Consider the following 7,846-nt stretch of genomic DNA (forward strand, 5'->3'; position numbering starts at 1 on the left):
TTGAAATACAACTAAATATAGCCAAATACAACTAAAATTTTGACAAGGTGATTTTCTCCTCAAATATAGCCAATTTTTTTCCTTCCCATCAACGTTCTTTGTGAAAGTGATCAAAATAGGCGCTCAGAGTTCTAGAAATTATCAAATTTGATTGGTGTTTCAAATTTGAAATTCCTACCTTGTAAGTGAGTCTCATCGCAATCACTAATTCTTAAATTAATGTTTAGGATGTGGATGGATTGAGTTGCTTATGTTTGATGTGCAAAAGGAAGGGATGAGGATTCAATAGAAAATACAACAAACATCCCATTGAGTTACCCATATCAAGAAATTAAACATTGAGAGTAAGTGTGGGAGTGTTAGAGGAGTTATCAACAATGGGGACCGGTAATGGTATATCGGTAATGGAATTGTGGTTAGTGTTACTACTAGTGGGCATAAATGTTAATGCTTGAAATTGTGATCGTTGCTGCAATATGTGTTGCAAAAGGTATGGCTATTGTAGTATTGGTGTTAATTACTATGGAAATAGCTGAAAGGGAAACCCTTATTGCAACTCACCCAAGAGATCTTGAAGTGGTTGAGGTGGAAGCACAGTGACCACAAATCCCCATAATTTATTCAATATGACCTTGTGAGTGGAGATTGTATCTTTTGTTATGGCAAGAGATTTTAAACTTAGAACATTTTCATTACAGTTTCCAATGCATATTTAGATTTTGGATATGGTAGCACTAGATCCCAATCGATAGAGGAGGAACCCAGAAGTTGGTACAATAGTTAAGATAATACATAATTCATACAATATTATTACACAATAGAGTTGTAGTTCAAGAATTGGAGTTGATTCAATTACTTGAGAATAGAAGAATAAACAGACACAAAATGTTGTGGAGAGATAATCTAGAATAATCTTAGAATGTTAATAATAGCCACACTAATTTTAATTCTTATATCTATCCCTAATTATTTGTTAAATTCAGATTTTTCATGCAATACATGCAAACTATATTCAAACTATGTGAAGACCCTTAATTATGATTACTAGTCTCTACTAGTCATAGTTAGGATTACAACACTTGAAATTAATTCAAAAGGTTGTTTGGTTTTCCTCAGTTCTATATTGTACAGAAATTTTCTTCTTTTTTCCTCCAAACTCTAAAGTGTGCATAGGTTTTCTTGTTCCTCAACTTCCACTTTACATTGATCTTCTTCTTTGATATTTTTTTCATTCTTCTCTAATTCTTTTTCTACATTTGCTTGTACTTCAGTAGTACTAATTAAACATATTTTTCAATCTTTGTAACCTCAAAAACATCTTCATATTATTTCATCTCCTTTTCTACAGTTACAACTTTCCCATACCAAATTTCATCTCCCTCATACCTAGGGTTTGCAAGCTAGTCCCCAATAAGTGCTAATTTAGCTTCATAATCAAATTCAATATTCATTGTAACCTCATTCATGTCTTCAATAAATTTCAAAGTTGCTGCAATGGTAGTTCCAATTTTGTCTTCAACTTAAATTTCATCATCCACATTTGTATCTACATAGTAATCTTCACTTTCTTCACCACATTCATGTCTTGAATTTCTTACAAAGTCACATTTTTATTCTGCAATATTTTCCCAATTTCTTTGTAGCATTTAGGACAATTACACTTTGCATGTCTTGTATATCTTCTTTTGATTTTGCAAGGCCTTCCATAATGTCTCCTATTATTTATTCAATGTCAAAATCAACTACTTCTTCTATTATGATAGCTTGATGATAATTTATGTTACTCCCCCTTTCATTATATTTTATTTCTAGGATATCCCAAACTTCTTTGGACCATGTTGTTGCTACAATTATACTAATAACATTGTCATCCAAACTTTGTTGAATAACAAAAAATGTTTCTAATCATCATTTTATTTTTTCTAATCTAATATGTCTCCCTCCTGTCTTAAATTATAACACCATAAACTACTTGGCTTGAAATTTTTGAAACCCATTCAATCCAATATCTCACAAATCCCATCTAAATATTCCCAAAATCTTAATTTTTACTTTTAAAAAATAGAATACCATGGAACATAAGAATTCCTAACAAATACATAATGATGAAAAATGAAAGTGCCTCTTTCTTATTTACCCTTTTTCTTTGTTTCCTTGAATAAACACAACTACTTTGGCGTGAGCTACCTGAGCCATTGGAACATGGGGAGCATGAAACCAGCTTATCCCATTCACATTCTGGGAAGGAGTTCGCCTCCATAAATGAGTGAATGTGTAGAGGTCTTTGCACATAGCTCAATCCTTTTACTTCCCTCTAAACAGATGTACACACTCATGTGATTTAAATGCTTTTCCTTGTGACAACATAAACACTCAACAAGGAAAGTAGTCACCTAACCTTCCATTAACACTTTCATCCACCCATACTATCCATGAATGGGGTTTTCTATTTCTTATGATTGGTGCTTTCTATTTCATTATTATAAATTAGGCACATGTTTAATCTCGCAGAACTCCTTGTTATCAAAGATTAGGACCTCCCCAAGATGTGTTGTTTCTTGCATCTAGATACAATATCAGATTATGATGAATTATTATCTATTTTCAACATTGCATTCTCACAAATTAAATGTATACTTCAGGAAAAGGTTAGCTGTTTGAAAAAAATATCATTAATGGATTTACCAATGCAGAGAGCAAGAATTACTAATTGAAAAAATACAACAAATTAAGTTGATGTGTTCCAAAGAATGGAGAAACATGGATTGTCATCCAAGTTTTTGAAAATTCCAAAGAATATGATCATATAATATGAAAATTTAAGAAAATAAATGATATGTTTGTAATCCCTCACTGCAACTTGAGGCAATGCTTCCCGGTTGGTTTTTTCAATGGAGCTTTCTTCTCTAACAATTATTGTGGCTGTGATGCTCTCATGATTTCTGAACCAGGCACATGGCTGTGATGCTCTCATGATTTCTGAACCAGGCACATTCTATCATTTCTAGTGGGAGGGAGGCAGGAGCTCCAACAACAGGGCATAAATTATAGCTTTATGGGGTACTCTCTTCGTTGCAAAATAGCTCACATCAACAAATTACAAGTATTCGGTGACTCTAAAAGCATCATTGACTGGGTTTTGGGCCTATCTAGTTTCTACCCTCCATTGTTAACAAATTGGATGAAGCGCATAAGATTATTTGAAGGTAATTTTCACCATATCACATACAAGAAAATCTACAGGAAATCCTTGTGAAGTTCGTCCCATTAGTATAGATGGAAATGATCATAGATTGCAACCCATAACAATTGTCTTCTTATCTTCAATGCATAGAAACATTTTTTTATAGCAACCTATCCTACTTCAACAATGTTATCAAATAGTTTCTTCAAGAACTACAAACTAACGAAATAAGAAGACTTCCCAATGTGAAGCGTTGGCAATATGAGTTGCACATAACAAAAAATAAGAGTTGTTGGTGAGGATTATACAACTGATCAAAGCCTAAAATATGCTTCCAAGTGATTTCAAGAGTGTGTAAACAAAGCCTTGTTGCAACCTTCTTCTTCTTGTGGATTTGTACTCATCATTTCTTGGCTTCCATTAGAAATCTAAAGATGAACAATATGACACATAATCCAAATGCCCATGTACTTTTTGAGCATGTGCTACAACCATGTACTATGATGATTCATTAAGAAAATCATCTCCACATTTTGAATTAGTCTCATATGAAGGCCAAAAAGGTCAAATTGTTCTTCAAGGAGATGAATCAATTTATATTGTAGCAAGAATAGAAATTTAAACATGACAATGGTGGGAGACAAGATTATTACTAGGGCAAACATAAGACCTTATGAAGGAAAAGATTATGCAATCATGGGATGGGGTTCAACCATAACACGATTTGTAGAGTATCCAATAAGGTATGAAGGTTGGAAAGAATTATTGGGATTGATTATGCATGCAAAGTAGAATACGAATGAAGGATTGAGAAAATGGTTTGAAGAATGTGGCTATGATAGGGTCAAATACATAGATCACATGTTTTAGAATAACTTTCTTATTACAATTTCCAATTTTTTTAACAAATTAAAAAGTTTAAGGCTAGTTTTACCTCAAGTTTTCTTGTTGGATTTGAAGAAGAGAACATGATCTAATGGTTGATCTGGTGTTGGTTTGGCTATGGTATGCTGCTCCATCACTTTGACTTTGCTCCACAAAATGTATCATTTTCATGTAACAACCTTCTTTTTGAAATTTCTCTCAAATGGTAAATCAAATTCTCTTGAATGTTTGGGAGATTATTACCATTAATATTCTACATTTTCCCACAAAATATCCTAGCCAATGGATGCACGAATTTCGAGAAAATTGAGAAATTGTTGTAGGTGAAAGTGACCGATTTCTTGAAAGATACACACTCAAATTTCTTGAATTTTTTTGTCTTTATTAACCCTACCTCAATACATTTACCATAAAAATTTCAGGACCAACGGATAAGATATGGTCAAATCAATTTCTACCTTGTTTCACTTTTCATGTTGCCCAATGTTGCAACAAAAACATATGACACAAACTCATTTTAAGGCCAAATTGAGTGCTTCAAAAGGGAAACAGTGTATTTTTACCTTTTTTACCACCACATGCCTTCATAATCCACTTTTTATGACGAAAAGAAGCTATTGCGCAAAAATACCAAATTCTGTCATAATTTGTGCACAATGGTAAAAATTGAAAATCTACCTTAAAAAACCGCTAAAAAGTCCTAGAAAATTGAACTTTTTTGGAATAATCTTCTTTTATAAGTATAAGTTAAATCTTGGGAAACCCCAAATTTACACTTAGCCAATTTTCCAACTTCGGCAAACTCGATTGCCTAGCTCGTCGGCACCTTTGCACGGTCGACGCACGACTCACCAACCCTTCGTTCACCTCGTCGAACGATTGTGTCATTTTCCCAACTTGGGCACGCCTCATCATAACTAAGTAGCCACACATGGGCGCCTCCGCACGAGTCACACCTCCATTCACAACTTCAACACTTCACTATTTCCATTGTTTCATTGTGCACAGTGTGCCCTATTCGGGTCGCCCATCCATACGATTCTTTGTTTTGGCGTGCACGACGTGCCCTCGCCCATCTGCACATCCACTCATTCACCCAACTCGTCCATCCAAATTTTTCACTCGAACTCGTTCACCTGACTTCACCCGGGTTGCCTGACGACCTCACCTGGTTCGCCCGAACGACTTCACCCAGGTCACCCGACGACCTCACCCGACTCACCCAAAATACCTCACCTGGGTCGCCCCATGACCTTGCCTGATTTGTTTGAATGACCTCACCCAAGTTTTCTGCCTGACAACCTCGCCCGAGTTTTCTGCCCAACAACCTCACTCGAGTTCTGCCTGAACGACCTCGCCCAAGTTCGAACTCGCCCAAGTTCGAACTCGCCTGAGTTCGCCCTCGCCCGAGTTTTCTGCACGAGTTTCCTGCATGAATTCACCCAAGTTCAAACTCGCCTGAGTTCGAACTCGCACGAGTCGCCTGAGTTCGCCCAAGTTCGAACTCGCCTGAGTTCACCCTCGCCCGAGTTTTCTCACCCGAGTTTCTCAGCTGACTTTCCTGCACGAGTTTTTCACCCAAGTTCTTCCCATCATGCGGGCTCATCCACGCACCGCAGAACTCCTTGTTCGAACTCGTGTTGGTCAAATGATGATGGCTTGTCTCACCAAACACTCCACCAATATATACGGATGGGTGGCGGGTTATGTCACCCGGCCGACCCACGCCCAACACCCAAGCCAACTCGTTCAACATGTTGCCTTCGCCCGAGTGGAGAGTCGGCCCGCCCAACTCATGGGACCGCCCTCACAACTCACCCAACATCATATAAACTCGTCTTTTGGTTCATTTCGCACAAGTCCTTCACATGGTGGAGTCGCCCTGCTCGTTGCACGGACCGCAGGTCCTTACATAATGGCTCCGGTATCGACACCCAATTGGCCACATACTGTATTGTAGTAACCAACTTTGCTATTCACTGCATCAGTGTTTCCACCATTGCATTCCATGTTGTTGATGGCTTTGATTGTCGCATCGAAGCCCTGCCGGAGGTTATGGTGGAATGGCAGCTGTTGTTCTACTTCCAAAACCACACGAGCATCTTGAATGAGATGGTGGAGTCTTGCCCCACAACCTTTGGGCTGTTCAGTCCATCGAACCCAATGTTTTGCCTGGCTACACCATAATTGTAATTCCTGCATTCATTAACCATTACAGATGAGAAGAGGAGACAGTATTACTTGCATGAGGAGTTACTTACCAGCTTAAATGCAGAGGGTCACGCCCATGGTAGCTCTTCCCGCTCGTACACGGCCATGAGCTATAACTCAGGTCACAGTAGTTTGACGAAGGATTTATATAGTTGTTGATGTAGCACAACCCTGACATGACGGAAGAAACAATTTTTCGTACATCACAATAGCGAAGAAGGCAGCAAGCTCTCTCTTCTGGTCGTCGTCGGACCCGGTGGTGCCCAATCTAGATATGCATTGGCAACAACTATCAAAGCGTCGTAAGTGTAGAATCCTTTTCCCTCGCAGGAACTCGCAGCTCCACCTGCAAGACCGTAGAAGAAACTCTGGGAAATTATGGTCCCCATGTTTCCACCTTCAGTAGTACCAGGAGATCTACCCCCTAAGGTGGTACAGGGGCTGCTCTAGCATCCCTGGCAAACATTAAACTATGAAACTTGAATGTATTCAGTCAAAAGAGAAATTTGATATAATAATACGTCATGTGTTGTATAGGTTATAAGCATTTAGAGACAATGTTGTATAGAAGCTTGAGGAACAAGGACTTCAAAATAGCATGTAAAAGCTAAACTATGAGACCATGATCTATTTTGTCAAAGTTGAAGTCTTATTTGGTGAAGATATTTTGATGTGCTTATTTGGATATTTTCAATGATTTTAGAGGTTCTCTCCATTTCCAAACTAGTTTTGGAGAGCTATTTTGCCGCTTTGTTCTTATCTCTATATACATGGTCGAAAGAGATGTGAGTAAAGTAGTGGTCATTCTTTATGTCTTGAAATACAGGCATACATGTATAATTTTATAATGATAATTATTCCATTCATTCAATCTATAATAAGAAGAGAATCTTTGTAGATATGAAGCTAAGAGAACCCCCTGGTTGTTGAGTCCTTCAATGCTTCAAAGTAAGTTGAACTCCTCGGTTGTCGAGTCCTTCAATACTCCAAAGTAAGTTGAACCCCTGGTTGTTGAGTCCTTCAATGGACCATTTTTCTAGAACCATATCGTCAAACAATTCCCAAGTCAAGTCCCTTTATATTGTGGTGTCTAATCATTGAAGGCATCCTAGATATGTGAGCTTTGTAGAAAATAATTTAATACGATCAAACATTGCATTACACATTACATAACTAAGGGAGGCACATCAATAAACATGGAGTGATGCTAACCTAACCAAATTTCCTTAGATATTATTACATGAGGCACCTTGTAGTTTTTTGTGTGAGAATTGTCTCCCCACCTTGCCTCGCCCTTCCAATGGACCATTTTGTGTGAGAATTGATGTATGTCATTGTAGGTACATGATTAGATATTGCATATATAGTGAGATTAGTGAGTAGGTTTCTTACCAATCCACACAAACAATATTAGCAAGGAGTAAATAGGATTTTGATGTATTTTAAGGGTACTAGTCATTATTGTTTATGTTTTGGTCATAATGAGAGTGTACTTGAAGGATTTACAGATGTGGATATGGCTGTAGATATGGACACCAGAAAGCCCACTACAAGTTATTTATATAC

The 7,846-nt window shown here is 37.4% G+C and overlaps 1 pseudogene; it reads right to left on the reverse strand.

Annotated features, from left to right (window-relative positions):
* Nucleotides 1-5,977: 5,977 nt before the first annotated feature.
* On the reverse strand, nt 5,978-7,589 carry LOC149238015 (endochitinase 4-like; annotated as a pseudogene).
* Between the last annotated feature and the right edge of the window lie 257 nt (nt 7,590-7,846).

This window comes from Pinus tabuliformis, chromosome 8 (assembly GCF_031772625.1).
Source record: "Pinus tabuliformis cultivar Carrire ecotype Pingquan chromosome 8, CPIR1, whole genome shotgun sequence".
Taxonomy (NCBI): Eukaryota; Viridiplantae; Streptophyta; class Pinopsida; order Pinales; family Pinaceae; genus Pinus; species Pinus tabuliformis.